Source organism: Pteropus alecto, unplaced genomic scaffold (genome assembly GCF_000325575.1).
Source record: "Pteropus alecto unplaced genomic scaffold, ASM32557v1 scaffold121, whole genome shotgun sequence".
Classification (NCBI taxonomy): domain Eukaryota; kingdom Metazoa; phylum Chordata; class Mammalia; order Chiroptera; family Pteropodidae; genus Pteropus; species Pteropus alecto.
In genome coordinates, this window is record NW_006434369.1 from 9938063 (window position 1) to 9945992 (window position 7930).

At 37.8% G+C, this 7930-nt stretch overlaps 1 pseudogene; it reads right to left on the minus strand.

Moving 5' to 3' along the window:
- Positions 1-7586: 7586 nt before the first annotated feature.
- Positions 7587-7701, minus strand: LOC112477698 (annotated as a pseudogene).
- Between the last annotated feature and the right edge of the window lie 229 nt (positions 7702-7930).

Below are 7930 nucleotides of genomic sequence, written 5' to 3' on the forward strand. Positions count from 1 at the left end.
ATGCAGAGTAGGTTGGCAGGCTGGAGACCTAGGGAAAAGTTGATGTTGCAGTTGAGAGCAAAGTCAGTCTGCCAGCAGAATTCTAGCTCAGGGGAAGTTAATCCTTTTTCTCTCAAGACCTTTAACTGATTAGATGAGGCCTACTGACATGGAGGATTATCTGCTTTATGCAAAGTCTACTGAATTAAGTGTTAATCTTACCTAAAATATAATTTCACAGCAACATCTAAAATAATGTTTGACCGAATATCTAGGTATTCTTGGCCTACCCCGGTTGACATATAAAATTAACCACCACAGATACTAAATCTCATTTCAAAAAATAAGTTAGTTATTTATCCAACATTTGTTAAGGGCCTACTATGAGCCAGGCACTGTGCTGTTGATGACTGAGTAGTGAAGCCAAGCAAAGTCCCCATCCTCATATGTGGGAGGTATCTAAGTACTTCAAAACACTTGCAGTAGGTTTTATGTCTTCAAGAAGCACTCAAGTCAATCCAATACAATTTTTTCCTTAAAATATAGTATTGGGATTTAGTGTCTTCATAGACTTTATGATTAACAAGGGACCTCATATATAAATTACACAATGACAGTAAACACATTTCAACAGTTATATATAACATGCTATCCAATATACCAAATATAATGGATAGCGTTCAAAAGCACATGTAATTTAGTTATAAATGACAGAGAGGATTAACAAATTATATAAAATTATATTTAAAGTAAAATGACCAGAGTATTTTATACATAGTTATTTTTTCATAATTTCTTGCTTTTTATTAAGATGAATAAAAGAACCACTTAATTGAGGTGTTATGATTTCAGAAGGACTGCTTAATGAAGTTTGTTTCTTTGGATGCTTTAAATTATTTACTTTATTGATTTCTGTTTTCATTGTGGGGTTTTTTTTGGTGTTATTTTACTTTCTTTTTGTGTGTGTGTGAAGCAAGGGCAGGCACTAGTAATAAAGGTATTAGTTCCTGTTGCTTAGAACTGAGAATTCTTTTTCTCAGAATGATGGGATTACTGGCACTACGTTGCAGTTACATGCTATGGCTGGCCATGGGCATAGGCATGTCACACACACATAAGAATTCAGCATTTTATTATAATATTTGAATGCCACATGGTACAGGTAGTAATCCAATCAAAATTTTAGGTATGAGCTGAAGAGGGCACAAGGACACATACTACAGATTGGTATACTTCGAAGAAAGCATTGTCACAATTTATTGCCTGTTATCTCCAACTTAGCACTCCCATTCTCAAGAAGCTTACATTCAAGTTGAAGAGAAGCATACATTTGTGAAACAAAAGTCACATTTAAAATCCAGCTAAATGGCCTCCTTGGTGTTTCCTCAGAAGGCCAACTCAGGACTTTAGCACCAAAAGAAACTTCTGGAAGATATCTGCAAGGCTATTCTCTTTCCTCATTCAGCTCTTGGGTCACATGTCACCTTATTATGCAGTCCTCCCTTGCCATACTATATAAAAGAGCCACATAGCCACCTCACATACCCGCTCCGTTACCTGTGCTTATCCCCAGCAGACATAGTAAATACCTGTGTATTTACTTACCGTCCATTTCCTTCCCTGAAATGCCAGCTCTGTGGGTGCAAGCCTTTGTTTAATTCACTATTGTATCTTTGGCATTTGGTAGAAGCTCAATAAATATCTGTTGAATAAATGAATGAATGAATGAATGAATCACCAAGTGAGTGTTAGAGACAAGTGCTTCTGTGCAGGAGAAAAAGAGCAATTAAGCCAGGAGGCCTGCTCAGGAGAGGTGAAGCTTGGGATGGTCTTTGTAGAATAGGAAAGATACAAGTATGAGATTGTGAAGGAAAGAAATGGTGGCCTGAGCAGAGAAGGGAGGCACCACTCACCAGTGTTCTGATGAGGACCTGTAGGCTGATTTTTCTGACTCGAGAGCAGGTTGTGGGAGGGCAGAAGTGGAAGCCATGCCTCTTGCACACTGGAGAAGTGGGCAGGCCTGGCCATCCACTGAAAGTGAGAAGCCCGCCTTGTCCGGCTGTGCAATCTGTAGCAAAGACAGACTTTTCCTCGGGAAAGCAAATTTGGATCTGCTCCAGTATTTGAATAACAGCCTGATTGAAAACAGAGTTCAACTTAATATAGCAGAGCAAAGAATATTTTTGGCCTAAGCATTTTTCAGAGAAAATTTTTCTGGCTGCTTGCTTCAGCTATAGGAAAACTTCAGTAATGCTTTCATATAACATCTAAGCAGGCCTATGCTTTCATATAACATCTAAGCAGGCCTATGATTGGCCCTCCTGGGTTTCTGCCAGGATGATTTAGTAGCAAAATGTGTCTATGTTGTAATTAAACAAAGTGTTGCACAGGGAGAAGATTTTTCACATATATCAATTAACATCCCAAACAACAGTATTCCTTGAATACTCAGAGAAATGTTGGTCTCTTCTATGCCATTTTTTCTCTCTGCTGCGTAATTTCTTAATAGCATAGAATAGTTTCTTGGTCAAATACTCTTCTTTTGAGTTCAACCAAGCAAGGATTTCTTTCTCTTGAGCCTATTTGAAATGCATTTGTGCATAATATTAAAAACATGAACACAATCCAAATGTCCATCAGAAGGGTTCTTATTATAATTTGGCAATTCACACTTTAGAATACAATGCTACTGTTAAAAAAAGAGTAAAGCCGATCTGTATACAAAGACATAAAAAGATGTGAACTAAATTCAAAGCAGCAAATACAACAGAACATATAGTATAAGCCCAATCTAATAAAACAATCATTATTATCTCTCTCCTTGTTAAAAAATAAAGTGATCATTGGCATTTGGGAAATGGGCAGATCCAAGAGGGCTGGAATAACTGCCGCAGTGCTAAAGAGAACAGCTCTGGAGTCAACTGCCTGGGTTTGAATCCCACCTCCACCATCCCCCAGCTGAGTGTTCTTGAGTAGGTTACTTTACCTTTCTATTTCTCAGTTTCTCATCTGCAGAAGCAGTAATAACAGTCCTAATTCGCTGGGTGGTTTTGAAGATTTTATGAGTCAATATATGGTTTTGAGTGTTCTATGAGTCAATGTACGCAAAGTACCTAAAGCTGTATCTGACACATTACGTGGTCGATACATATTAGCTAGTAGGAGGAAGAGAAGAAGAGAGGATAAGATTTCATAAAAGAGAAAGAGCCTAAAGAATGAGTAGGGTTAGACAAGAAAAAAGAATTCCAGAGAAGAAGACCATGGTAAAACAAAAAAACAACAAACAAACACGAGAAAAAAAAAAAAGAGGATGAATGAAACAATCCAATTAAGTTTAGCTCGACTTGTGTAAAGAAAGTAAAAATAGTGTTTCATTTCCTAGGTGATAAACAGGAGCACATAGGTATAAGAATTAAAATGAAATATAAGGAAGATTTTTCTTATATTTGAAAAATCTTTCTTTGTTATCACGTAGACAAACCTGGGGATTAGTCATCAGTCAACAAATATTTATGGTGTGTCTACAGTGTGCTAGACCCTGCTGGGAACCAGACCAACAGTCCCTGCCAGCATGGAACTTTTCTCAAGTGGGTTTTAAGCTGGAAAACTACTGGGATCATTTGTTTCGTTGTGCGTTGATTTGTAATGTACCCAAGGGTTATAGTAGCTGCCTCGGTATGACTTCTTAATGAATAGAAAAGAAAATTATGGACAGCTCTTGAATTTCTGTGCTTAAGGGGAATCGCAAGAACAAATATAACTGATAAATTAAATTACGTTTACTTTATTTGTAAGTGAAATAAATCACCATTGTTTTGCCTTTTAAGTTGAAAGCCTTACTCTATCTGTTTGGATTTATGATTATCCTCCATCCCCATCTCTTTGTTCCAACTTAAAAATGTCACGTTACCTCAGTAAGATGTAAGTACCCCCTTGGTCATAGAGCTGGATGACCTTGACGAACAACTTATCATCTTCACCCAGTAAAATACAGGCAGGAGGGTCTGTGAAAACTGAAGCTTTTGCTTATTGCCCCTGACCACACTGAAGAGTCCTTGTGAGAGCTCAGATCCAGTCCCATAAATCTCTGAGAGTTCAAACAGGCCAGACATTTCATAGCTCTGTAGAATTTATTTGCCAGGGATGTTGTGTGGAAGGTGCCAAAATAGCTAGTAGCTAAATTTAAGAAATGATAGTAATTAGTTGGTCCAAAGTGGTATTATTTACTCTTAGAATCTCATTGCCAAAGATTGAGCTGCGGAGTTTGGTCTCCATAGAAGAGTTAAAAATCAAACAGAAACCATTACAAAAATTTCCACTGAAAATAAGTTCCTTGTGAGAGAAGCTGAGAGACTTGCTAATTGTAGCTTACTCTAAACCTAATGACAGTCTGCTGCATTTGAATGATGGTGAGGGGAGAGAGGCTTGATGAGTCCTTTATAACAATGATCCATTTTAGAGTGAACTGCAACAGGAGATGAGTCAAATTTGCTTTCTCCAAGATTCTTACCAACAGTAAAGATTGAAAAAACACATTTGCGCTGCTGTGTTTTTCAAAAGTTCAACCATATAATAACTTTAGCAGGCACATCATACTCTGCTGCCTAAATTTCAAACATTTCCTTGATGTAGGATGATCACAATAGAAAGGAATGTTATTGTTATCCAGGCATCAGTAAGATTTTGTCTTCCTTAATCCTAAAAACTAAATCCTAAAAACTAAACTTCAGAGGCTCTGACTTAAAACTTAATTGTTGCCCATTGCCTTATTAGACCACTGTGTGTGATTCTAACCAGACAAACCCTGGAGGAAGAATTAAGGCTGTTGCAATGAATATAGTAAGTTCATTGCAACACCTTTCCATTTGTAATGTAGCTCTACAAGGCTCTCTTCTGGAGGTAACGCTCCTTTCTTAGTGTTCAGTACAGTGAAAACTAGGTTTTTATTTTATGTTTGAGTTTTCTCTTCCATTCTGGTGCTAATTAAATCATTGAATCAAAATATTAATCACGAACATTTAGGTACTAAGTTGTAATTCAGTCAGCACATGGATCAGCATCATTTATTTGACATTCATAGAAGACCTGGGGAGTGTTATTATGTCCTCCATGTTACAGATAATGAAACTGTAGGGACAGCGGTGGAATAAATAGGATGAGTTAGTGAAGTTGGGCAATGGATCAAATGATTCAGCTAGAACTAATACCTAGGTCTTTTGACTAAGCCATTTGCTTAAAGGTATTCATCCAATGACCAGGCATCTCTTTGTGGTGGATCCTTAACAGTGTAGGTGTCTTTGATATGAAAACACCGATTTTTCTTAGCTGGAAATGCATTTTATTTCAAGATAGGAAGTTGTTACTGGTTTTTATTTCCGCCTCTCTCATATTGCTTTTAAAATACTACCACCAAGGGTCAAGATTTCCCATGGAAAAAGCTATTGCATCTGTGAAGCGACCCTTCAGTACCATCAGGTTTTCTTCCTACGACACATTTCTCTTTTTTGGTATTTGTTACGGCAAGTTCTCTTTTCAAATACCTAATATCAATGGGCTCCTTCCGATTTTACTTTTATCAAAATATGCTTGTAGGGAAGAATTTGGTCTCACTGATTTCAGCAGGTGCAACAGCAAGGCACTATTCATCTGTTATTTACATTTTAAGCCATATTTCTTACTATGAAATAAGAAGCTTGCTTCTCAAGTAAAGTGAATATAGGGGAGTAGATGGAGAAGATGAATTTTTTTCCCTTGATAAATCTCGCTAGAGTTTTATTTTATTAATCTTATCGAAGATACAGATCAAGAATTTATTTAACATTTATTTCTCTCTATTGTTTAATTTAGTAATATCTGCTTTTATCATGATTGATTAATCAAGGACATTTTCCTTTTCCCTCCAAATTCTACTATGTAGGTGTAACGTGCGTTAGCCAACTCACTCTAACTAGGCTATCTTGATCTACCAACTAAGGCAACGTAACAACTTGCCATACATTTGCTATGACTTATAGTAAACAGGCACTTAGCAGGAAGAACTGTTTTTCTTTGAAGGCAGTGCAAGAATGAATCTGTGGAATGCTGGGGTCATTTTGTTTCCTCAATAAGAAAAAAAAAAAAAAATAATAATAATAATAATAAAGGAGGATGTTTCTGCATTAATTAGAAGTCTTGAAAGGTAGGAAGGGGTGAGGGTGATTGAGAAATAATTTCAGCAAACAGAATGTTAACATTCTTTTGTAAAACAATGTGTTTCCATTTAGGGGATGGGTGGTAGAAGATATGGTTTGCATAATGAAAGGGACTCAGCCAAACTGCCCACCCCCTCTCCTGTTTCTGCCCCAGTACTTCTAAACATCCAGCCTGCTTTATGACTTTATCACCACCACCACAGTGTCCAGCTCCTCCAAACTGGACACAAGGAGGCCACAGAAGAAGTAAAGAAAGAGGAGTGGACGTATAAAGGCTCCATTTGTAAAGAAAAATTATTATGATAGATATTGTTGTTTTAAAAAACAAAACGTAGTAGGATGAGTTCTGTACCATCCTCCTCATAGATTTTTCAACTTCTTGGATACATTCTGCTTATTATTGGGACTGTGAGAAATATATGGTAGATTTCTTTGTTAGTAGGTAGAAGAGATAAAGGTCTGGTGTGATGATATAATAATTGAGTTTTATTGAGCACATACCTCTTTTAACCCACAACCACCTAATGAGGGAGGTATTATTACTATAATTGTATAGCCTTCATAGGGGTTAGAAGCAAGGGCTCTGGAGCCAGCCTGCCTGGGTTCAAACCTTGTTTATGCTGTGGGCCTGCTGTGTGACCTTAAGAGACACCCTTTCCAAAAATCAGCTTTCTCACGTTTAAAACTGAGATAATAATAAGGTCACACACCTGAGTCAGGTGTCCCCAAGCCCACCCCCAGGTTCGATGAGTCACCAGGAGTACTCACAAGACTCAGCATATAGTCACACCCACAGCTATGATTTATTACATTAAGTGGATACAGATTGAAATCAGTAATGGGAAAAGCACATGGGCAAAGTCCAGAGGAAACCAGGCACAAACTACCAAGAGTCCTCTCCCAGTAGAGTCACATAAGACACATTTAACTCCTCCAGCAAGGACTTATGACAGGTGTGAAATGGTGTCTACCAGGCTCATTAGAGACTAAGTGCTAGAGTTTTAAATGAGAACTAGGGCACTTAGGCACCCTCTGTCAGGCATGCACCAAGATTCCAGACTTCCAGAAGCGGGGCAGGTGTTCAGCATAAACCACATTGTTTGTATAAACAAGTACAGTGAGTACTCTTATCAGAAAATGGAGGGAACCCTCCTAAAATTCATGTTCCCTGATGCCAGCCCAGGGCCAACCTTGCAAGTAGGACTTTCTAAGGATAGCAGCGTTGGGCCTGCTACATTAACTTTTTTCTGTACATCACCTCATTGTTGTGAAATTAGATGAAGTAATATATATCTACTGCTTACAGCTGGGTTTTACACTTGGGAAGGCCTAAAAATTTTTAAGCCATTACTAATATCTATCTATTTATCTATCTATCTATCTATCTATCTATCTATCTATCTATCTATTTATTTAAACCTACAGCACCTGGTATTCCTAGGTGGTCTCCCATCCAAGTATTAACCAGGCCCAACCCTGCTTAGCTTCCGAGATCAGAAATCAGGCACATTCAGGGTGGCATGGCATTGCTATTAAATGGAAATAAATTACTGAGGTTTAGAATGACTACAGAGCCAAGAATGGCCTAATTGGAATCTGAATTCATATCTGCCTGACTAAAAAACATCCCCATATTCATTCGCTTGACTCTAGCTTGAGCAAAATAATATCCTTCTTTAAACCTCAACTGAGAATAGAGATGGTGGATCCCTCCCATCTCAGGCTTACAGCAGCTAGAAACTTTAAGGGTAACTGCCTGT